The sequence below is a fragment of the Podarcis raffonei genome, chromosome 1 (assembly GCF_027172205.1).
Source record: "Podarcis raffonei isolate rPodRaf1 chromosome 1, rPodRaf1.pri, whole genome shotgun sequence".
Lineage (NCBI taxonomy): Eukaryota > Metazoa > Chordata > Lepidosauria > Squamata > Lacertidae > Podarcis > Podarcis raffonei.
In genome coordinates, this window is record NC_070602.1 from 129,013,524 (window position 1) to 129,039,319 (window position 25,796).

A 25,796-nucleotide genomic window follows, 5' to 3' on the forward strand; every position below is an offset into this window, starting at 1 on the left:
CATACTTCTTCAAACTGGAAAGCAAGCCCCACTGTGTTTGGGGGTCCTCCTGTCCATTGTGCTGAGAAGGAGCTCTCAACTTCTCCACCAGAGTCCTGCCTGGACCACATCACTGCTAAGCTGGACAAGCTACTTTTCTGCGTGGAAATTTTTATTTCACCTTATTCTTTGTACGGAGGAGAATTCAGTGACGTGAGCTCCCACTTGCAGCCTTAAGCAGTGCACCCCAGATTATCACCTGATCTGCTCTGCTTTGAAAAACCATGCCTCAGAGTCCACAGGAGCTGGTGGCAAGAATGAGAATTAAGATGGCATGCCCCACACCTATGTTCCAGAAACCTTCTCAGATCCACCCCAAGCTATCTCATCGGAAGCAACCTGAGATGTCTTCAGAGTTCAGTATTTAAGCAGAGACATGCTGTTTCATTGTGTACGTCTAGGAGGACCCAGCTGAGACCATGTTTTTACTACCAGCTTAAAGATGCTGATAAATGTTTTAAAAGCACATCATGCTATTCCCAACTCCAAGTAGAGTATCACTTTTGGGCTTTGGGGTGATGTATGGTCTCATCTCCCAGTACTGATGTATGGAAGTGAGAGCTGGACCATAAAGAAGGCTGATCGCCAAAGAATTGATGCTTTTAAATTATGGTGCTGGAGGAGACTTTTGAGAGGCCCATGGACTGCAAGAAGATCAAACCGATCCATTCTGAAGGAAATCAGCCCTGAGTGCTCACTGGAAGGACAGATCCTGAAGCTGAAGCTCCAATACTTTGGCCACCTCATGAGAAGAGAAGGCTCCCTGGAAAAGACCCTGATGTTGGGAAAGATGGAGGGCACAAGGAGAAGGGGACGACAGAGGACAAGATGGTTGGACAGTGTTCTCGAAGCTACCAACATGAGTTCGACCAAACTGTGGGAGGCAGTTGAAGACAGGAGTGCCTGGCATGCTCTGGTCCATGGGGTCATGAAGAGTCAGACACGACTAAACAACAACAACATGGTCTCATCTGAAGGCACATGTAGCTCCCACCTTGGTGAAGCTAAGCAGGCCTGAGGCTTGTCTGAGGCTGGGTGGGTGGACAGCCGGGACTCACATGTATGCTGGCTTGAGTTCCAAGGCGGAAGAACAGTGGGATATAAATTTAGGAAAATAAATAATGCAACCATTACAGTACGTGAAGCAAGGGGAAGCCTACTCAGATTGTCTTTGCGCATGACTGGATCTTTCCCTGACCAATCTGGTTGGTGGTGTTTATTGCAAACGCTTTGGCACTACGGAATGGGTTAAATTAAGACGAATGGAGAGCAATTGTGAAATATCTTCCATCTATCAAGTCAAGTTTGAACTTGTGAAGGCAGAACAAAGACATGTGGCGTTAAAATATGGCATATAGATGGTTGCCATGTGTTCACAGTGACACTTGGGAGACATTTTATATTCCTATAAAATAAATCTAATTTTTGCCTTTGAAAATGCAACTCAAGGATAATTATTTATTTATTGAATTTATCATTCTCGGTGCGCAAATATGGGCAGATGGCTGTGATCAGGTATCCCTGGTTTATCAATTCTGTCTGACACATCCTTGGATTTCACAGCTAGCTCAGACAGGTTACAAATAGGATGGAACAACTCAATGTAATTGCCGCAAAAATGTAGAAGGACCACTTGATTGACACAGCCACAAAGCACTCCACATGTTGTCCAGCCACCACATCCTATACGTTGAATCTAGAGATACAATACCCACAAACTGAATACGCCTCATTCTCACGAATACCGGCAAAGATTTCAGAGCACCCTTCCTTCGTACATTTTCAAAGGAGAGGAAAGATCACAGTTACAGGTAAACTCAGTCAAGCACTTCATTAGATCATTTAAGCTCCTGTTAATGCACCTAAAATTAGAGAACAAGTTGAAGTCCTGAGTTCAGTTTATGGCCTAACAGCATTTTATAGGGATCCTGTCAAAATACGGAGTGAAGTGGCAAAGATTAACTATACGTTCTAAGCACTTGTAATGAAACTGAAATTCCCCCTGTCACTTCCTTCAGTTCTGCCATTTAAAAATAACTATCCTCATTTATTTTATTTTATTTTTAAATCTCACTGAGGATTCTCTTTGGTAGATTAATAGTTGAACATTTAGTTGCCCTTTTCCTCAGGCTATATAATCATTTAAACTGACTTTTTGTTGTTGTTAGCAACACTGGAAATTTCCTAAATTAAACCTTCAAATGTGAAGCTATTTTGGAACAGAAATTAAAATACTGAGGCCCTGATCATCACTTAAATGTGTTGACCGGCTATTACTTGTGTAAGCAATTCAAAAGCAAAAATTCAAAGGAAAAGAAAATCTGAGTAATACCCTGAAACAACCATACTATATTACTGTGTACATATATAGCTGCTATATATTTTGAAAAATGGTTTGTCCATTTGTTTTCTATGTCTCTGAATGCCTCAAGATATTGTTGCCAAACTTGGCATGAGGGTTCCTGAGGTAGAAGCGGCAGAATCTGTTGCCGTTTAGACACCAGGAGCCTTTTTTAATCAAGCTGGTGGAGCAAAATATAACTTAACTGTGGCTTTGCCCATTTTTTGGCGTAGGTTCAGGGGCCTCTGAAGTTGTCATCACCAAACTCAGCATGAGAGCTTGTGATGTGTGTGTGTGGTGGACTTTGTCAACATTTGGATGCCAGGTGCCATCTTGAATCAAGATGGCAGACCAAAATGTGACTTTGAGGTGATGTCACCTGGGTTCAAAATCACAAATGACACTTTGTTGTTGTTGTTTATGTTCGGGTGGTCAATTACGTCCAGGGGTCCGGCACACTTCTCTTGCGCAGCTCTGGTCTTCCCCCCTGGAACCTTTGACTCAGCAGAGCGTAAAACACAGCGGAACAGAAGCTTGAACGTTCTGTCGTGTGGTAATAACTCAGGCCGAAACGCAGCAGTCTCCTTATCTTAAAGACTTTATTCCTTAGCAAAACACAACAGTTATAAATCTCCTGCCTGGAGAGAGTTCGCCCATGTTGCTCCTTTCTCCATGGAGCTAAACACGCAGACTGAAAGCACACAGAGAAACCACTCCCTTTCCGTGTTCTATGCCCGCCCTCAGAATGTGAGGCGTCATCACTCAGAACTCTTAACCCTGTAAGTTCTGAGCCTCTCCTAACACCCCCTCTCGAATCACGTTCTGAGGGGACTTCTGAGTGTTCAACACCTTCCCCATTGCCTTCCGCCCCTTCCTGGCATCGTTGTTAGGCACCTGTTGAACCTCACAAACCTTAGGTTCGCACTGTGCGAAACCAACCCACGCATTTGTGACCTGAAACCTCTCAGGTGGAATTCCCTTTGTAGCCCGCGATGACCGCCTGGGCACAAACTGGGGTGCTCCTTTTGACCCACTGGGGCCAGCGTGTGCGTCTTCCTCATCAGAAGACTCCCCCTCTGACTTGACACTTCTGTGAGCTTTCTCCATTATGCGCACAGGAGATGAGGGCTCACTCTTGGACACTCCCTTAACAACCTGTGGAGACGCCCTACTCTGTTCAGGGACCTGGTCTCCACCAGCAGGTTCAGGCTCTGGCTCTCTTTCCTCCTCAGCGTCAGACAGACAATCTGAGTGAACGTCAGAGCGCACTTTGCGCCTTGCCCAACCATCCTGCTCAAAGAACTCAGCCTGTTTACTGACCAGAAGCTTGGTCTGATCACCTTCTGGATATGCGAATCTCCACCCTTTTGTCGCAGGCTCATATCCACAGAAGATCATTTCCTGGTACTTTGGACCACCCTCTTGCTGCAACCACTTTGGTACAGGCACCATGGCCCTGCAACCAAACGAACGGAAGAAATGCACCTGTGGCTTCTGTCCGTTGAGCAAGAAATATGGGGTGTCACCTACCACTGCATTGTAGCACCTGTTCATCGAGAAATTGGCCGTTTTTACCGCCTCCCCCCAAAAACTGTGAGGCAAACCAGAGTCATCCAGTAGGATCTCGGATGCTCGAACCAGAGCTTTACTCCTCAGCTCTGCCACGCCATTCTCCTGAGGAGAAGTCACCTTGTGACGTATCCCCCTCTGGCGAAAGAAACCCTTTAGAGCAGACCCAGTGACCTCAGAACCACGGTCGAACTGGAACCCTTGCACCTTGGTGGAGAACCTCTGTTCCACCTCTGCAACCCAATCTTTGATCAGTTGCGCTGCTACCTCCTTAGCTTTCAGCGTGAAAGCCCATGCGTTCCTAGTATAATCATCTGTCAGCACCATCAGCCACTTGGCCTTGCCCAGACTTGGCTGAGGCATAGGCCCAAACAGGTCTGCGTGCACAAGCTCAAAAGGCTTTGTGGTTACTCTCTCTACTCTGGGATGGCTAAATCCCTTGTTTCTGGCTTTCCTGCAAGCCTTGCAATTCAAAGGTTTACCACATTCTTTTACCTTGCAACCTTTGGTGCACTCTGATAACATCTGAACGTCCTCACAGGACCCATGTGACATTCTCTTGTGCCACACGCAAGCACACGACACATGAGTGTGATCAGTGGCTTTCCCAATATTCCCCTCACCCTCCAGTGGTGTTTCCAAAACAAAGAGGTTGTTTTGATCCTTTCCAACACTTACGAGCTCCTTCCCATCTCTGGAAATTGTACAAACATTTTTCTCAAAACTCACAGAATATCCCTCCTGTAAAAGGCACGGTACAGATAGCAGGCAATGTTTTATCTCAGGGAGAACATAAACCTTCAATTCAGCCTGTAAAAAAGAGACAAACATGTTAGAAACATGGGTTACACGTCCCTGTGAACCTGTAGCAAATTGAACTGTTTTCTCAGTTGAAACAGCCTTGCAGTTCCACATTTGTCCATCAGGTGGCGCTGTGACCAAATGGGCATTCGCAGCCGAGTCAACAACCCAACGTAGGACTCTCCCCCCTCTGGAGTTGTCCTTCTTTGTTGCCTTAGCAACTGCCTTCCTGCTGCCCCCGACCTTGGAGCTATCGCTGCAGGTGTTGTTGCTGTCCAAAACTGCCATCGACGCAGACAGTTGATAAACGCTCTCCTCCCCTTCCGGCCGACCCTGGGACTTTCCACGCTGGCCTCTTCTCCCGGGCTGGTTCCCATGGGAAATGTCCTTGGGACTTTCCTGCCCTTTGTCTCGCTGTGGACAGCTTCGGCGCAGGTGCTCCGGAGAACCGCAAACAAAACAGCAACGAATGGAAAACTTTTCAAACTTGCCTTTGGACGTCGGTGCCCCCCCACTCTTGCCAGCAGCACTCCTCGAGGCTTTTCTGCAGTTGGGAAAATGGCTTTTGGCTTCTGCTGTGGTTTCTCTGCAAACCCTCTCCAGCTCCTGCCAAACAGCCTGGGCACTCTCAAGACCCTTGGACTGGCCTTTCTGGCCTGCACCCCCAAACTTGGGTGCACAGCCTCCAGAGGAACAGCTAGCCACTGCTTTCCTCTTCCCAGCTTCCAGCAGCTTTCCAGCACACGGCTGCCTGTCTCTCTGGCGTGTCAAAGCATCGCAGCAGCTTTCAGACACGGCTCCAGCCCACTTTGGGCTTCCAGGGCGTCCCACAGCCCCTCCTTGACTCTCTGGGCGTTCCCCAGCTTCTGTGCAGCATCTGGCCCCCTCTGGGCGTCCCTCAGGCTGGCGTCTAGCCCCCTCTGGTCTGGCTCCCACTCTCTTCAGTGCCTGCCAACCGACCCAGGGCTCCTTCCCGTCTGCCTCTTCAAAAGGGACTGCACGCGATTCATGGCTGTCTGCCATCTCTCCCCCGGGGGCCCAGCTTACTTACAGGTACCTCCCGGTCCGGCAGATCTCAGCTCCTCCCGGCTGGCTCCAGCTACTCCTTAGCTGGCCTTTGGCTGCTCCTCAGCCGATTCTGCCTGCAGTTTCACTTCCCAGCGTCTCATCAGCTGGCCTCTGGCTGCAGCCTCCTCACACGCACGAACGTTGCTTATCTTTATTGCTGATCGCCATAACCTGTTCGGGTGGTCAATTACGTCCAGGGGTCCGGCACACTTCTCTTGCGCAGCTCTGGTCTTCCCCCCTGGAACCTTTGACTCAGCAGAGCGTAAAACACAGCGGAACAGAAGCTTGAACGTTCTGTCGTGTGGTAATAACTCAGGCCGAAACGCAGCAGTCTCCTTATCTTAAAGACTTTATTCCTTAGCAAAACACAACAGTTATAAATCTCCTGCCTGGAGAGAGTTCGCCCATGTTGCTCCTTTCTCCATGGAGCTAAACACGCAGACTGAAAGCACACAGAGAAACCACTCCCTTTCCGTGTTCTATGCCCGCCCTCAGAATGTGAGGCGTCATCACTCAGAACTCTTAACCCTGTAAGTTCTGAGCCTCTCCTAACAGTTTAGTCGTTTAGTCATGTCCGACTCTTCGTGACCCCATGGACCAGAGCACGCCAGGCACTCCTGTCTTCCACTGCCTCCCGTGTCATCTGCAAATTTGATGAGCCCTCAATTCCTTCGCCCAAGTCATTTATGAAGATGATGAACAACAGCCAGCCCAGGACAGAACCCTGCAACATCTCACTTGTCACCTTTTCCCAGAATGACAAGGAACTATTAAGGAGTACTCTTTGGGTTCAGTCAGCTAACCAGCTACAAATTCTGTGTGAAATTTGTATGACTCTCCTTTTTTTGCAGCTGGTAAGTCTTGTTTGCAGAATGTCCTCACACGCTGGTGTTTATGCCGAATCAATCCAAAAGTCCTTCTCTGGTGGCAGACGCCATCTTCACTCAGTTCCAATGAAATAAAATCTGGGCGTTTGCTCATAAATTTTCTCAGACAGGTTGCATCAAACATTAGTCCTTCTAGGGGAGATTTGCCAAATCGAACTTGAAGTACAGATATACCGTATTTTTCGCTCTATAACACGCACCCGACCATAACACGCACGTAGTTTTTAGAGGAGGAAAATCTGTAGGCATGCCACCCGTAGGCATTCCCTCCATAACACGCACAGACATTTCCCCTTACTTTTTAGGAGGAAAAAAGTGAGTGTTATGGTGCAAAAAATACGGTAATAACAAATTAAGAGCTCATCTGCCCCAAGACTGTTTATCTCTGCAACTCGTTCTTATCCCGTAATGGCGGATCCCAATTAAAGAATGCGTCACATCACCCTTCTCAGCATCCGTCCAAAGTTTTTTGGGGTCTCTCCAGCGGCTAACGAGATCCTGCTTCTTTCTAATATCAATATTTGGAGAGTCTTTTATCTTCTTCCAAACGTTTCAAAAATCAAAAGCTTTAGTTATATAGTATTATTATTTCCACACAGTTTATATTTTCCCATCTCACTTGCTGTAAATAATGTAAACGGTTCTTCGGGGGGGGGGGTTGTTAGATATTATCATAGTAAAAAAAGAAAAAGTTTTATCCCCCCTCCTTTCCATTCCTTCTCTACAATTTTTACCCATAAACTGCCCATCTGCCTTCCATGTTCCAGGTCATGGATCTCTTCACAAGTGTACACATCCTTTACATATGATGCTACTCCTCTCCCTTCCTGGAAGATGAACATAGCATAGATGTCACAGGTCACTGTAGTGGCTCTCTCGCCTTCAATGTCTCTTGGTCCTACGTACACTGAGAAGCAGAACGGCCTCTCAAAATGCCCTTGGAAATGCCTCTGTTTACAAGTTCTTATCATAAGCTCCTGGTTACAAGCTCCCAGAAACTGCAATCAGTTGAATTGCTGTTGGCTGCTAACTGCTCCCCCAGCCCACTTCCTTGTTTATTTACACATCTGTACTACCTGAGTGTATGATGGAGGGCTTCGCAGCATTATCATCCCAAGAGGGTCTTGCTGCTCCCATAGCCACAGCCTGGGATTCCAGCAGAAATCAGGCAGAGCTCTGTCGCCCAACCGCCCAGCCTACAGGAGGCGGGCCAGAATATCAGAAGGGCAGATAATGCTACCTGAAACATAAAGCCAGAGGGAAGCTGAAGTGGTGGGGTTAATGACTGAGAAACTAAACAGAGCCAGAAAATTAGCAAGTGCTTCAAATACTGACATTTTAATTTATCTTATATGGTAATTTCTTTGTGTACTCCAGCAAGGAAAAGGTGCTTCTGGGAGTCCGTTTAGAGGAACAAAATTTGTATAAGACAGGTGATTCAACTATCTAAATGTTAAAGGGATATAATGAGATTACAGCCATTTCAGAAGAAAGAGAGAAAGTTGGATTAATACATTGGTTTCATTAAAAAAAAAAAAAGTAGTGTGTTTGCCAAACTAGACATGATCAGAGCACCTACGCATTTAGTTAGGCACATGTCTGCTTCCTTCATATATAAAGCAGCTTTGTAGTCAGACTACCTCTGACTATTTTCTTTTTTTACTTGCGTGTAGAGGACCCCACAGCCACCCTCAAATAAAGACACAATTCACAGAATTTTTGTTTAAGGTTTTTGGCATAAATTTTGCCCACAACTTTATTGATTTATTTATTGAGCATGTGAGTGGTTGCTTAGGCATTGGTTCGCGACTATCTGTTCCTGCCTAGAGGTAGGAACAGAACTGACATCCGCAGGCCTGCAAAAGTCAGTAAGGGAAACCATTTTTGGGGAGAGCATAGAGCTGGGTGCCAGGCTCTCACCTCTCCCCAAATGCTCCCAGGGGCTCTTGTGTGGCCCAAGTCCCTTGACAGGGGTTCGGACAAGAGCATGGCGAGCCCCTGGATTCCTTTAACAGAATACCCTTGCAGCAGCAGCATTGGAGGGGCAGGCACAGCCAATCCATGCCCCTCCACCAACCAAATTTGAACCAATGCCTAAGCGCAACCTTACAAGTTGTGACGATTTGCTACGCAGTAGGCAAAAACCAAATGGCACCAGCCAATCAGCCAAATGGCAAAATTCTTAGCAGGCCCCTGCCCCAAAAGCAGACGACCCCATTGTTAAGTTGTGGGTGAACATATCAGATGCCACAGCAATTCTTCAAACAGCTCTTGTTTATTCATAGGCCAGGACAGAACTGAACTGAAGGGTTCAGTCAGCCTGCTTATATAGAGCTCCAGTACAATGTAACTGTAACAATTTTCTTAAACTATCCAATCACTGAACGTCACTTTCGATCCCTTCTTTGCATAACTATATACAGTATCCCCCTGCTGGCCCAGTACATAACACCCATGACAGGCAAAGCAAGGTCAATGCGAACAACCCTAAATATAGGAAGGGTGGGTGATCCAAAGCATGCAGCGAAAAGAGGAAGCTCAACGCTGCGTGCAGGGAATAAATAGCCCCTCAACAGTCACCCATAAAATTGCTACACCAAATTCTCCCCAATGACTGAGGGGTACCCAATCAGATCTGTGGCCATCTATACTAACCCACAGGGACGCGGGTGGCGCTGTGGGTAAAAGCCTCAGTGCCTAGGACTTGCCGATCGAAAGGTCGGTGGTTCGAATCCCCGCGGCGGGGTGCGCTCCCGTTGCTCGGTCCCAGAGCCTGCCAACCTAGCAGTTTGAAAGCACCCCCGGGTACAAGTAGATAAATAGGGACCGCTTACTGGCGGGAAGGTAAACGGCGTTCCCGTGTGCTGCGCTGGCTCGCCAGATGCAGCTTGTCACGCTGGCCACGTGACCCGGAAGTGTCTTCGGACAGCGCTGGCCCCCGGCCTCTTAAGTGAGATGGGCACACAACCCTAGAGTCTGTCAAGACTGGCCCGTACGGGCAGGGGTACCTTTACCTTTTACCTATACTAACCCACCCAGCAACTGAGGGGTGTCTTGGTTGCCCCCACTGCAACATGTGCTCTCCATTATGGAGAACACACTTTCTCAAAACAGCATGAAGCTGAAGGGAACTAGATTAAACTTGAAATCCATTTTGTGATTTCTGGCCCAGTTCTCCAATCTATTAAAGGTCATCTTTAATCCCAATTCTATGGGATTAGCTACTCCTGCCAGTTTGGTGTCATCTGCAAATTTGATGAGTATCCCCTCAATTCCTTCACCCAAGTTGTTATGCTCTCCCCAGTCATAGGAAGAAACCAGTAGAATACTCACACTTTGAAGCAATATTAGCTATATTTTAGAAATCAACATAATGTTTTATAAAATCTTTTCAAGACTGTGCCTCCTCCTCTTCTGTTCCTCCCCGTCAATTACTCATATACATTTTCAGGCACGATCTCTACAGAGATACTAAAAGTTATCTTCAACGGAGGGGATTTCAATATTCATCATACTGTTTAATTTGCGCTCTTCAGCTGAATAGCTATCAGAAGCACTCCTAATGTTGTGGCCTTTTCAACACTGGCTCATTTAGAAAACATGGAGAGAATTATGAGGGGCTTGATAAAAAGCAAAGAAATATGCTAAACCTCTTATGCTCAGAAATTAGCGATAACGATTATCTTTTAGTTAGTCTTTTGCCGTAAGCAAAGGGTCCTAAATTGGAAACAGAAATAAAAGGTGTCTGGGTAATCTTATGCCTGCGATAAAATAAATAAATCACAAGAATCAAAATGGGGAACTTGATAAGTTTTTTGATTAAAACCTCTCATTACAGATCTGAGATTTACTAATATTTAAATTGTTTCTACCACCTGCCTACATATAATGGCTACATTACAGTTTCTATCACAATCCTAATTTCATTCATGAATAGCGATTACTTGTGACCGTGAAAGCCCAGGAAAACTCCTCTCTACTCAGCTGAGAACCCAGAGAAGAAAATGTACTGATGGCAGCCATGTTTTCCCACTAATTATTGGTAGATGATGATGATGATGATTCTTTTTATAGCACTTGAAATATCTCAACAGTTATAATTGTCTGTCACCAAACAATTGCTAATGACATCCAAACTCGGCTGGGTCATCGGCTGGGTGAGTACTGCAGGGCCTGCTCCCTTCCAGGGCCTTCTCCAACTGGCCCAGGCCCTTATTTGGAACAAACTTTTTGGGAAGGGTGGGAAGTGTTCTGCCATTGCTTCCCTGTTCCAGGTGGTTAATGTGCTTTAAAATGTCCTCAAGCAGTTGGTGGCAATTTAAATTTTTATTTCTTTTTTTCCTTTCTTCCTTTGTTGGGGGTGGGTGGGATGGATATTTGGTTGGGGATTAATTTTAGCATAATTGTTCTGTTCCTTTTTGTTGTTGTTGTTTTATTGGTTCTGTATAGTTTGTGTTTTGTTTTTAAGGGGCGGGATCAGGGTTGCCTGGGAGTGGGGCCCCAGCCAACACGATGGCTGGGACAAGTTCCGCAGGGGGGAAGCACTGGGACATCCGATCTCGGTGATCATGGGCAGGAGGCGGAGCTACGCTAAGACCAGACCATGTCATTACCGAGGAGGCAGGTTTAGTCGTTGTTTGAAGACTATCCCTGCCTCCGGGTCTGGCCTTGTCCGGATGGATACTGGAATCAACAGGGGAAACCTACATGACCTGAAGGTGTTGCTGTGTAATGCCAGGTCAATGATGAATAAAACCACTGCCATCCACAACCTGATTGTGGATGGAGGATTTGACCTGGCATGTGTGACAGAGACCTGGTTGGAGGAAGCAGATGGGCCTGTCCTTGCCGCTGCTTGCCCACCAGGTTTCTCTTACGCACAGCAACCCAGGTCATGTGGGCGGGGAGGGGGGGTTGCAGTGATATTTAGGAAGTCACTAGCTTGCACCAGGCGTCCTACTGGGAAGATCCAGTTTTCTGAGTGCATGTTCTGGAAGTTGGGCAATAGGGGCAGTACGTGATTCCTTTTGGTGTACCGACCTCCCCGCTGCACCAAGGATTCCCTGTCTGAGCTGCTTCAGGTCGTGGCGGCTTTTCTCCTGGAGACACCTACTTTGGTTGTCCTGGGGGATTTTAACATCATGCCGACATGACCTTACAAGGGGCCGCTCGGGACTTCGTGGAAAGCATGGCCTCCATGGGGCTGTCCCTGAATAAGTTTGGCCCAACTCATAGTCATGGACGTGCCTTAGACCTGGTGTTCACCTCTAGTGACGTGGGTGATCTGACACTAAGTAAAAGTGAAACAAAAGAAGTGCCATGGTCAGATCACTTCCTGGTGCAACTGGACTTCTCCGCGACCCTTCCCCTCTACAGGGAGGTGGGACCAATTCGGATGGTCCGCCCCCGCCACTTAATGGATCCAAATGGTTTCCAGAGAGTGGTAGGGAATGCTTTATCCCATGTTGATGGCCTTTCAGCTGATTCCCTGGTGGCCTGCTGGAATGTGGAGTTAACCAGGGCTATCGACTGTCTGGCTCCGAAGCGCCCTCTCCGATTGCATGGAGCCCGGACAGCCCCGTGGTTTTCTTCGGAGCTGAGGGCGATGAAACAATCGCTGAGACGGCTAGAGCGTCGGTGGCAAAAAACTCACTCCGAATCTGACCGGACATAGGTTAGAGCTCAACGTCGAGCCTACCAAGTGGCGATAGCGACGGCGAAGAAGACTTTCTTCACTGCCTCTATTGCATCTGCAGAAAATAGTAGCAGGAGACTCTTTCAGGTGGTTCACAATTTAACGGAACCACCTTTACCACCGGGGCCTTGTAAAGACCCCAAGATCTCCTGCAATGATTTTGCAAAGTTTTTTGCAGATAAAATCACTCATATTTGGAAGGAGCTAGACACCACCGTGGGAGCAGGGCTGGGGTGGGAGAGTGCTAGAGCTCTGTCTGGTCAAGTTGCATGGAATCAATTTCAATCCGTTACCCCTGAGGATGTGGACAGGCTGCTTGGACGCGTGAAACCAACCACCTGTCTCCTGGATCCTTGCCCATCCTGGCTAATAAAAGCAAGCCGGGAAGGGCTGGGCGATGGGCTCTGCGGGGTGGTGAATGCTTCCCTCTGTGAGGGAACATTCCCAGATCCACTGAAAGAGGCGGTCATTAAACCGCTTCTTAAAAAACCATCTTTAGACCCGGCCAGTATGGCCAACTATCGCCCAGTCTCAAATCATCCATTCTTGGGCAAGGCGATTGAGCGCGTGGTTGCTGAACAACTCCAGGCACGCCTGGAGGATGCGGACCATTTGGATCCCTTCCAATCAGGATTCAGTCCTCATCATGGGACTGAAACTGCCTTGGTCACGCTGGTTGATGATCTCCGGCGAGCTAGGGACAAAGGTGAGAGTTGTTTCCTAGTTCTGCTGGATCTCTCAGCGGCCTTTGATATAATCGACCATAACATCCTTCTGGACCGTCTAGAGGGGCTGGGAGCTGGGGGCACTGTTATACAGTGGTTTCGCTCCTTCCTCCTGGGCCGTGTTCAGAAAGTGGGGGGGGGGATGAGTGTTCAGACCCCTGGGCCCTCACTTGTGGGGTGCCTCAGGGTTCCATCCTCTCCCCCATGCTTTTTAACATCTATATGAAGCCGCTGGGAGAGATCATCAGGGGGTTTGGACTGGGTGTCCATCAATATGCAGATGATACCCAGCTCTACCTCTCTTTCAAATCAGAACCAGTGAAGGCGGTGAAGGTCCTGTGTGAGTGCCTGGAGGTGGTTGGAGGATGGATGGTGGCTAATGGATTGAGGCTGAATCCTGACAAGACAGAAGTACTGTTTTTGGGGGACAGGGGGCGGGCTGGTGTGGAGGACTCCCTGGTCCTGAATAGGGTAACTGTGCCCCTGAAGGACCAGGTGCGCAGCCTGGGAGTCATTTTGGACTCACAGCTGTCCATGGAGGCGCAGGTCAATTCTGTATCCAGAATTGTCTACCAACTCCACCTGGTACGCAGGCTGAGACCCTACCTGCCCGCAGACTGTCTCGCCAGAGTGGTGCATGCTCTGGTTATCTCCCGCTTGGACTACTGCAATGCGCTCTACGTGGGGCTACCTTTGAAGGTGACTCAGAAACTACAACTAATCCAGAATGCGGCAGCTAGACTGGTGACTGGGGGCGGCCGCCGAGACCACATAACACTGGTCTTGAAAGACCTACATTGGCTCCCAGTACGTTTCCGAGCACAATTCAAAGTGCTGGTGTTGACCTTTAAAGCCCTAAACGGCCTCGGCCCAGTATACCTGAAGGAGCGTCTCCACCCCCATCGTTCTGCCCAGACGCTGAGGTCCAGCGCCGAGGGCCTTCTGGCGGTTCCCTCATTGCGAGAAGCAAAGCTACAGGGAACCAGGCAGAGGGCCTTCTCGGTAGTGGCGCCTGACCTGTGGAACGCCCTCCCATCAGATGTCAAAGTGATAAATAACTACCTGACATTCAGAAGACATCTTAAGGCAGCCCTGTTCAGGGAAGTTTTTAATCTGTGATATTTTAGTGTATTTTTGGTTTCTATGGAAGCCGCCCAGAGTGGCTGGGGAAACCCAGCCAGATGGGCGGGGTACAAATAATAAATAATAATAATTATAATTATTATTATTATTATTAACTGCAACTGTGTTAAAAGTGCAATAAAATAACTACATTCAAACTAAAGCCAGGGTAAAATGTGTTCACATTCTTCAGCTTTCTGCTAAATATGCACACAAGTTAGCCTCCAACACACATTATTTTTTAAAAAATGCTTTTTAGATATTTCTTGTTAGCTTATGTAATTGTGAAAGCTTGAAGAGTGTTCTCACACCATTTCTCGATGCTTGTATACATGCCACAAAACTGAAAATATTGAGGGTCCATTCTGGGCATTTGCGTATGTCATTCTGGAATACTAGCTGAATGATGACATTGTGTGGCAACATGCCAAAAAATTCAAGCCAAGCCCCCAAACCCAGCAACTATTCCACCATAAATGGGAAGTGCGGAAAGGCCCTTAATGATATTTCTGATAGCAGCAATTCTTGTCCAAGCCTCCCTGCGAAGTCTTTTTGTCGAAGCACTGTATGTAACTCTGAAGTCTCAAACAGGGGACTGAACGGTTTCAGCAATTGACTTCTGAATGACGCCATTTTTAAGGGTGGATTAACAACAAAGACAACTTGCTAACCTGCATCTAATGGATAATCACAGCTGTTACAATGGTACAGGCAACGACTGTTTAACGTACGTCCAAAAGACACTATGCCAAACCCGGAAGCGACCAAAAACATCACTAAACATGGCACCCCAAAGGGCAGAACTGGCATGGAACAGACTGAGGCGTGTTTATACGTGCTCCGCCAACCCAGGCATGAGCTGGGAATGCCCCCCCGGGCGACATGGTTGCTGACTGCAAACTAGGAAACAGGGCTAGAGCCACATTATGGCTGCTTTGACAGTAAAATACAACAAGACCAACTTCCTACATTTTAAACTGGCCAAGGGAATACCTGTTACATAATGCAAGTCGCACCTTTATCTACCACTGAACTATGCCAATGATGCTTAAAACTCAGATTAAATCGACTTCCGGGTTAGCGCCATCGACTAATGGCGGATTCCCTCTGAGCTCCGGAGGGAATCGGCTCCGCAGGATTGGGTCTGGCCGCTGCGGCGACGCGGGGACCCTCAAAAATCACAGGCGGTGAAGCCTGTGAACCTGGTGACTCGGCGGGCACCATTTGCGCCCCCCCGACCTGTGAAGGAGCCTTTTTAAAGGCTTCGGAACGGGGGACGGGGTGAGCGGCGTGGTGCTGAGAGTCGACTGCTTCTCCTGCGGAGTGAAGCCGCATTGCCATGGTCGGAGAGCGCTGACTTCTTCTTGTGAACAATTGGATTCTAAAAGTAACAACCCATGAGTATTACGGAAATTGGAACTGTAAAGAAATTTTTTTTTAAGAATTAGGCACGATCGGGGAAGGTGTAAAAAGGAAGTCTGCCTCCCCGTCTTGTAAACAAGTTAAAGCAAGGACCTGCTAACTAAGATTGAGAACCTCTTTTTTCCTTCTTTGGTAAAAGACTTTAATTTCACGGTTTGGCAGTATAAGAAATCTTGCTGGAGGATAAAGAGCTAATTTTGGGAGCTGAAGTGCCACCCTCCCGGACCCGGGAGTGTTTCGTGAGAGAGCCTGTTGATGAGGTACTAAAGAGTTTGACAGCTGTCAAATTAGCTGTCAAGACAGAAAAAGAGAACTTTGTTTCTGTTGCTTCTGCTGGCTATATTTGTTACAATTTGACTATATTTTGTTGAAAACAAGGAAGAACTGATACAAACTAACTGGATTTTTGGATTTGAACTGGAATGAATATCAAGAAACCAAAATCCCTCTAGAGGGGGTTTTGGGACATTACAAGAATGGCTGGAAGGGGGAGAATTCAGGCTGAATTGGACAGAGTCTTTGTTCTCTTGGGAAAGTTACAAGGCCAAATTGATGTTTTGGCTACAAATGTTACAACTCTGGACTTAACAGTAAACAAATTCATTGAATCTGACAAGGAACCCACTCAGGAAGCTCATGCAGCTGAACAAGAAGAGAAACTGGAGAGCTTTGAGAGTGGGAAGAAAGAGATATATGGTGTTCCTGAGAAAAAGGAAGGAGGAGCTGTAATTTTACAGATGGTAAAGGAGAGCCAGAGGCCTGGCATGATGGCTGTAAAGGAAAATAAGAACTTGATGGTGAAAATTTGGTTTGAATTGGAGACTGAAGAATGGAGAGATCTTCTTGTGTGGAGATCTGAAGACCTATGGATTACAAATCTGATTAAGATGGAAGTTGGAGCTTTCGGGACATTTGGATTTAAAAAGAGTAAGAAACAAGATTTAGGCTCCACTTTTGAGTATGGAGGTCTGGTTGGAAGAAATATGGACTTTATTGGACTAGAGCTTCTCCGAGATTTGGTGTTTAATACTAAGGACTATCCAAAAAGCCGGCAGAGAGGAACTGAGAGAGAATTGAGAGCCTCGGACGTGAGATCCCCAGGCTGAGAGTAGATTGACTGATGGACGATTATTGGGATTGGAACTGGGAAAGGGGGGGGTGGAGTTTGGGAATCCAAAGGGGGCATAATTATAATCTGTTTTGTTTTTATTTTGTTTTGTTATCTGTATGAGAATTGGGGAAATCGTGGAAGGGAATTTAGGTCGACTTTAGAAAAAAAGGCTTTAAGTATGAGAACAGATGTGCAATTATTGATGTTTATAAGTTATAAGTTATAAATTTATAAGTTAAAAGTTTAAAAGTTAAAATTGGTTTTTCTAAAATGACTGAAATGTAAAAAGGTTAAAAACTGGGGACAAGAACTTGTTGAGCCAACAATTTGAACTGGAATACAAGAGGGGGAGGTGGGGGGAAGTCAGGAAAATATGTTATTGAAAGTGAGGACTTTGAATTTTATGTGTTTTTAAATCTTTTTTTGTTGTTTTTTTATTTGTGTTTTTGTGGTTTTCTTTGATTTTTTGGATAATGGAAAAATCTTAATAAATATCATTTAAAAAAAAATGAATCAGGAAGTTTATTCAACTGAACAGAAAGAGAAACTTGACAACTTTGAGAATTTGGAGGAGACATATGTTGTCCCTGAAGAAAAGGAAGGAGGAGCTGTAATTCTGCAGATGATGAAGGAGGACTTGAGGTCTGACATGATGGTAATGAAGGAAAATAAGAACTTGATGTGGAAAATCTGGCCTGAATTGGATATTGAAAAAAGGAGAGATCTCCTTATGTGGAGATCTGAAGACCTAAGGATTATAAATTTGCTCAAGGTGGAGGTTGGAGCCTCAGGGACATTTGGACTTGAAAGGAGTAAGAAACAAGATTTGGGCTCCACTTTTAAGTATGGAGGACTGGTTGGAAGAAACATGGATCCTGAAGGGCCAGAGCTTCTCCGAGATTTGGTGTTTAATTTTAAGGACAACCAAAAAAACCGGCAGAGAGGAATTGAGAGAGAATTAAGAGCCTCGGATGTGAGATCTCCAGGCTAATACTAGATTAAGACTGATGGACATTTGTTGGGGACTGAAACCGGGAAAGGGGGGGTGGGGTTTGGGAATCCAAAGGGTACATAATTATAATGTGTTTTGTTTTTATTTTGTTTTTGTAATGTGTATGAAAATTGGGAAATTCGTGGAAGGGAATTTGGGTCGACTTTAGAAAAAATGTTTTAAGAATGTGTATTGATGTATAAGTATTGATGTTTAAGTTTGGATAAGGTAAAATTGGTTTTTTTTAAAATGAACTAAATTAAATGAAAATAAGGTTAGCAAAAATAAATTGAGGAAATGGATGAAAGAGAAAAAGTAAAATAATAATATGTTAAATTAAGTATAGAAATAGGTTAAAAATTATGGATAAGGATTTGCTGAATTAACAATTTGAACTGGAATACAAGAAAGGGAGGTATGAGGAGGTCAGGGAAATACGTTATTGAAAAATAGGTATTGTGAACTTTATGTGTTTTTAATCTTTTTTGCTTTTTCCTTTTTGATTCTTTTTTATTGTATTAAATTTGAAAATCTTAATAAATATATTTAAAAAAACAAAAAAACAAAACTCAGATTAAATCTTACAGACTTTAGATACTTTTGAATAATATTTTTGACTGACTTGGGGGCTTATACATAGGTTTGCACGCAACTTGTGACACTACCAATTTAAGCAAGGATTAACTTTCTAGGTACAGTACTGGAACAACCATTTACTGGTAAACATTATTTCCAATTTCAGTATTCCTGGTTTTTGTTTTGTTTTATTGAGCTATTTGCTGGGCTATGGAAATCTGCTCTCCCGAAATCCATTATTTAACACGCAACTGATTAAGTTCAAATGTGCTCTGCCAATTTTCACAGAAAATTGGACTTAAACATTTATTTCAAACCACACATGAATGGCTGTGGGAGAAAGACTGCCTGGGGCTCTATTTGGAGGAATTATTAAAAATATTATCACAATGTGGAAAATTAATGTAAAGGGGCATGGGGAAGAGATGAGGTTACGTGAGGATTCAATTTTCATGTCTGAAGCCGCACTTAAAACAAAACAAAACACCCAACACAATTCTGCCACTCAGTCGGAACTGTTAAGGCTAGAAGCATAAAGCAGAACTAGCCAAATCGAATTAGGGGGAAATCTTTTGTACACCTGCCGACTCGCAGTCCGATTGAGATGTGCGCCGTCCAATTGCACACTTGAGATGTTTACGAGCGCACTTTATTAGACTTCTTCCTGCAGCTGCCCAACATTTACTCTAATTTAAGAAGCTCTAAATATTGTTGCCGTGGGCGACACAGGAACATAGAACTAGGCAAGACTCCACTAATAAAAAGGCTTTCACAGCGTTTCAGCCCTTGCTCACAAGTAAAGTTAAAATTTACGGCTTTCAAAATACTGGATCTGGGAGAGGTCAGGTAATATAGCTTCCAGTAATAAAAGAAATCAATATGGCAGCGCATCTGAGGAAGCCGGCAAACTAAATAAACACTTCATCCAAATCCACTTGGACCTGAATTAAGAGAACATAAAGTACCTGTGTTTATTTTCCTTGCTCTTTATCATTCAGATAGTTTGCATAGCCTGGGTTCCCACAGTCTGACACCAGGTGAGACACTAATATTTGCCAGCCAAGGGACAATTAAACTAGATGTCAGAGCCGAGTCTTTAACGTTGTCAACAGATTCACTTGTACATGAGTATGTTACAAATACACCCAAGACTCAGTAGAGTTCATTAAAACAACTTAATACACCCATGCCTGATTCATAAAGAACGGTTGTTGGGAGCCATCAAAACACTTCCCTTAGTTCAGTCTAATAACTTGAAATCATGTGGTAGGTCAGATCTTCTGGAGTTATCCTAATCACATCAACTGCTACACTATTTTCACCCATCTAAAACTGAGAATAAGGGTTAGTACGTAAGACCAGGGCCGGATTTAGGTTTGAGGAGGCCTTAAGCTACTGAAGGTAATGGGGCCCTTTATATGTCCAGCTGCCCTTTGTCAACAACAAATTGTTGCTGTTTTTTGTGTTGAATATATGCTATATGGTAATTTATGGACCTAATAGGTACCTAAAGCCATTTGCACACGTTGCCATGCAACCAGTCCATGCAGAATGTAGGCACCCTATATATAAAAGTAAAGGTAAAGGTACCCCTGACCATTAGGTCCAGTCGTGGACGACTCTGGGGTTGCGGGCTCATCTCACTATATAGGCCCAGGGAGCCGGCGTTTGTCTGCAGACAGCTTCCGGGTCATGTGGCCAGCATGACTAAGCCGCTTCTGGAGAACCAGAGAAGTGCACGGAAACGCTGTTTACCTTCCCGCCAGAGCGGTACCTATTTATTTACTTGCACTTTGGCATGCTTTCGAACTGCTAGGGGGGCAGGAGCCAGGACCAAGCAACGGGAGCTCATCCCGTCGCGGGGATTCAAACCGCCAACCTTCTGATCGGCAAGCCCTAGGCTCTGTGGTTTAGACCACAGCGCCACCCACGTCCCTTGCGCTATATATAGAAATGAGCAAACCAGTGATATTTTAGGGAACAGGCTAGCAGGCGGGGCCCATTACTTACATCATAGGAGCCTACACAACACAAAACACTGTTGCTGTATGTAGGTTTTATTTTATTTGTTTTTTATCTTATATTTTGGAAATGTACATCCAGTGCTTTTTTTCTTTAATTTTTTTGGGGGTTCCCAAGAGAGTGGGGCCCTAAGCTATAACTTGTTTAGCTTATACGTAAATCCAGCATGGTGTATGGCCATCCCTTCCACACACACACTCAGATGACACAGCAAGCAGATTTTGAGGAAGAAGACAAAAGAAGGGCTAATGAGGTTCATCTCTCATCGGATTTATACAGAGACAAAGCCACCCATCCTGGATCCAAACTAAGTTAAGCAAACCAAGAAGTTTTCAGCGATGTTAAGAACACTGAACGCTAGCCGCAAACACTTTTACTGAAAATGATCAGAACGATTACAAGACAGCAGATAAAATTCAAGAGGAAGCATGTGTTGATATTTGTACATTGCCTACTAAAGAATTCGATTCAGCAGGTTCCCATCCAGAGATGGCTGTTTTAAGTCCACATTTTTGTAATGATGCTGTGTGTCAGGGAACTGCCATCGGAACGAGAGGAGGAGGAGGGGCTCCACGACGATGCTGGAGAGGGGCCAAGTAGGGAGAGAGGCAGGTCTCCTGTTGGGGAAGAAAATCAGCGCGACACCAGGGATGGAGGGGGGCCAATGGGGGAAGCGGAGAGCAGGCTCCGAGACTCTTCACTGGACACCAGCGGAGAGAGCACAGGTCCTCCGCTACCCACGCCCACCCTGCGCAGAAGGCTTCCGCGCAGGGAGGCTAGGAGGAGACTGGGCGTCAAACAACTTTTATGTTGGAAAATGTTGAAGAAACGCCCACTGTCGGATTCTGCCAGCGACTGAACAGCCACGAAGTGAGGGGCTGTCCAGTCAGGAAAGGTTTAACCAGCCCACCTAGCCAGGAGTGGCGGCAACTTACGCACGAGCAACCCCATAACCATTATACTGTGTAAACAAAGAATTTAGTATTTGGCACAGTTTCCAGCATTTTCAGAACCTGTGCTTGCTTTTTCTAAAAATAATCGTTTTTAAACCCCTTGGGGTCGTTGGTTCCATGACAACAGAAAAATATATATGGTGATATTGGGAGGCACATAGGCAGTAGCACCAGAAAAACTGGAAATCAGAGCTGGAAGAAGTTCCAGTGGCAGTCTGTGGAGCTTTATAGGGACCTGCAGAAAATCTTTAACCCTTCCAGGCAGCTGAAAAATCAACTCTAGTGTGTTAATGATTATATATGCATCTACAGGAGTCTTTTGCATCAACAAGAAACTCTACTACGTCCAGTTCTTGGGTGGGTGGGCTGGAATAGAGGGGGGGAGGAATAGTTTCCCTTATAATTTACTATGGAATTGATTCATTACTGTATTTTTATATATATAGAAAAAAAGGACAGGTGTATATAGGAAGAGAGAAGCTGCCTTATACCAATTCAGAACTCTGGCTCATTTAGCTTAGTACTGTCTGCTCTGAAGCTTTTCAGCGTTTGGGGCGGGAGCTTTCCCCAATCTTCCCTGGGAACCCCAGGGGCTGAACCTCCTGTACACAAGATAAGATGCTCTATCACAGACCCATGGTCCTTCCCTTCCCAACACTTCAGTTTGGAAAGCAAGCTAGCTTTGTCAACTTCTACAGTGATACAGTGGTACCTCAGGTTACATATGCTTCAGGTTACATACGCTTCAGGTTACAGACTCCGCTAACGCAGAAATATTACCTCGGGTTAAGAACTTTGCTTCAGGATGAGAACAGAAATCGTGCTCCGGCGGCGTGGCGGCAGCAGGAGGCCCCATTAGCTAAAGTGGTGCTTCAGGTTAAGAACAGTTTCATGTTAAGAACGGACCGCTGGAACAAATTAAGTACTTAACCCGAGGTACCACTTTACCTTGGTTTAGGAACTTAATCCGTTCTAGAAGTCTGTTCTTAAACCAAGGCATGCTTTCCCATAGCAGCGGGGGACTCAATTTACAAATGGAACACACTCAACAGGAAGCAAAACAAGTTCTTATTCCAAGGCAAAGTTCACAGACCAAAACACCTACTTCCGGGTTTGCAGCGTTCTTAATCCAGGTTGTTCATAAACTAAACTGTACTTAAACCAAGGTACCACTGTATTAGAATCATCCAGAACTGCACATATGAACCTCTCTGTAGAATTAAACAATAAGCAAATTCCCACCAATGTTTATTTGAAGAATGCACTTAACCCCCCCCACCAAAAATCCCTAAATCTTACTTTCTTCAAGGCTATAGGGCAGGGCTGGGGAACCTGCGACCCTCTAGAATAGATCAGTGGTCCCCAACCTTTTTTTGGCCATGTCCCCCTTAAGCATCTCTAAAATCCTGAAGCTCTGGTCTGGTCTAAAGCTCAACATCAAAAAAACGAAGATCATGGCCACTGGTCCCATCACCTCCTGGCAAATAGAAGGGGAAGAAATGGAGGCAGTGAGAGATTTTACTTTCTTGGGCTCCATGATCACTGCAGATGGTGACAGCAGTCACAAAATTAAAAGACGCCTGCTTCTTGGGAGAAAAGTAATGACATACCTAGACAGCATCTTAAAAAGTAGAGACATCACCTTGCCAACAAAGGTCCGTATAGTAAAAGCTATGGTTTTCCCAGTCGTGATGTATGGAAGTGAGAGCTGGACTATAAAGAAGGCTGATCGCCAAAGAATTGATGCTTTTGAATGGTGGTGCTGGAGGAGACTCTTGAGAGTCCCATGGACTGCAAGAAGATCAAACCTATCCATTCTTAGGGAAATCAGCCCTGAGTGCTCACTGGAAGGACAGATCCTGAAGCTGAGACTCCAATACTTTGGCCACCTCATGAGAAGAGAAGACTCCCTGGAAAAGACCCTGATGCTGGGAAAGACTGAGGGCACAAGGAGAAGGGGACGACAGAGGACGAGATGGTGGGACAGTGTTCTTGAAGCTACGAACATGAGTTTGACCAAATTGCGGGAGGCAGTGGAAGACAGGAGGACCTGGTGTGCTCTGGTCCATGGGGTGATGAAGAGTCGGACACAACTAAACGACTAAACAACAACAAAAATCCTGACACACACACACACACACCCGTGACATATAATTCTTATTATTCAAAAAGTGAACTATTCACGTGGAGGAAGCCTAAAAGGCCATTAACTGTTAATATCTCATTCTCGAATTGCCCCCCTTAAAAATCAAATTGCCCCCCTGTGGGTCGTGTGCCCCACGTTGGGAACCGTGGCTCCAGATGATGTTGTACTGCAACTCACATCAAGCCTTGCTGTTGAAGCTGCTAGAAGTTTTAGGTCAACAACATACAGAGGGCCTCAGATTCCCCAACTCTTCTAGAAAGGTTACCAATTTCCTCTAATCACTCTCCTCCCCAAGATCGATATAGCTCAGTGCACAGTAATACTATCAAGGGTTTTTTATTATTTCCAACCAAAGCAATGTTTGACTGTTACAGGTACTATTTCCCCTCCTTTGAGAGGTGGCTGTGTTAGTTTTGTTGCAGGAAAAACAGCACCTTGTGGTGTCTTAAAGACTAACCGATGTAGTGTGGCACAAGCTTTCGCAGACTCGAATCTAACAAAAAGCTTATGCCACAACAAATCTCTCATGCTGCAATCCTATATCCAGTCTCCTAGGAGTAAACCCTATTGAACTCGCAGTGCTAAGTAAAGATGGAGGACTGAACCACAAGTTTATAAGGTACCAAACTATCCTGTTATCATCACTCTGAGCATTGGAGGAGTTGAAGGGAGCAATGCCAAACCCAAAATATAAAACTTTGTCAGATGGCTTCCGGGACTCATTTTGAACTGAAATTGCTTATCAGTCTCTCCACGGTTCAAACAAAATTCCTCATCTTTTGAGAGCTGAAGCTGTCAGAACAAAGGCCCGGTATAATTTTATCAGAAGCAGCTATGGTGTAATAACTTTTTCCCACTCTTCCCACCTAGAAGAGTTAAAATTCCTTTGCCATAAATACTGTAGCAATGTTCCAGCAATCAATTCAAAATGACAAACGCAGATGTAGTGAGTTATGCTCCAGGATATTTATAAAGTATCTAGAAATACTAGGGAAAGATCCAAAATCACTTAATTTGATATTACACCCATAAATTAATGTATTTGTTGGGACAACAACATTCCTCAATTTTCAGAGAATATACACAGGCGAACAGTGTCATTTATTCCGCTATGTTCACATTAACGTAGTTGAAAGCTTTATCTTTGGACAAATTCTCTGCATTCATATAAATAATGTCTTTATAACCACTAAGAGGCATGAACATTAGAATTCAGATCACTAATGACAAGAAGTCAACGGAATTGTGCTTCAGCATCATATTATCATATTATGCTTTTTATAGTTTTGACCAATGCTACAGTTTAAAGATACCCTGCAGAAGTGGAAGAACAGCTATTTTCTTTCATTTATTTTGTGAATACCTTGATTAACTCTTTTCGAGATCTGTTCAATTACATGAACTCATCTTTCCAAACTACGGTCTCTTCTATATTTTTGAACTAAATATCAGGACCAGCATCCTGTTTTAAAATGTTTTTATTTCTCCTTTCCTTTTAATATATAATATAAGAGAACTGCTATAAACATCTTGACAGTCTTTGCATAAGTCACCCATTCTTAGAGCATTCAGAATACAGTGGTACCTCGGGTTAAGTACTTAATTTGTTCCGGAGATCTGTTCTTAACCTGAAACTGTTCTTAACCTGAAGCACCACTTTAGCTAATGGGGCCTCCCGCTGCCGCCGCTCCACCGGAACACGAAGCAAAGTTCTTAACCCGAGGTACTATTTCTGGGTTAGCGGAGTCTGTAACCTGAAGCGTATGTAACCTGAAGCGTATGTAACCCGAGGTACCACTGTACCATGAATGTAAGGAAAATACATTGTCATGCCATACAAATAGCATGCAAGAATATACTCTTAATCAAGAAGATCTCTCCAAAGTCCACCAGGAGACTGTGGGCTGGGGGTCCTTGTCTACTCTTCCTGCCTCATGCAAGATATAAATGATTGTCATGCCATGTAAAAAGAAGAGGGGCATGTTAAGTTTTTCTGCCATTACTGCTGACCAGACTCCTTAGGAACATGCTTTGACTCGTGTTGCTACTATACTGTTTGAATAAATATTGTAATATTAAAGATACGTAATCACTTGAAAGAATCAATTAAGCCTAGGATTAAATTGGGATTAAATAAATAAGAAAATGTACGGTAAGAAAAGTTAGGAAATAGGACTATGACTGTGATATGGTTTTATGAAATAATGATATTGGAAACTACTATATATAATTACTAAGAAACTCAGATGGAAGAGATTTGAGGAAGTCAAGTAATATGTTTATGAAGATGGATTTTGATTGATTAACTAAGTTTTCGTTTATGTGCTG

The 25,796-nt window shown here is 45.0% G+C and overlaps 1 protein-coding gene across 3 annotated transcripts in view; it reads right to left on the minus strand.

Moving 5' to 3' along the window:
• The window catches only part of PARD3B (par-3 family cell polarity regulator beta), a 617,714-nt gene that overhangs the window by 292,152 nt on the left and 299,766 nt on the right, over positions 1-25,796 (minus strand). The gene's annotated exons all lie outside the window — the stretch shown is intronic.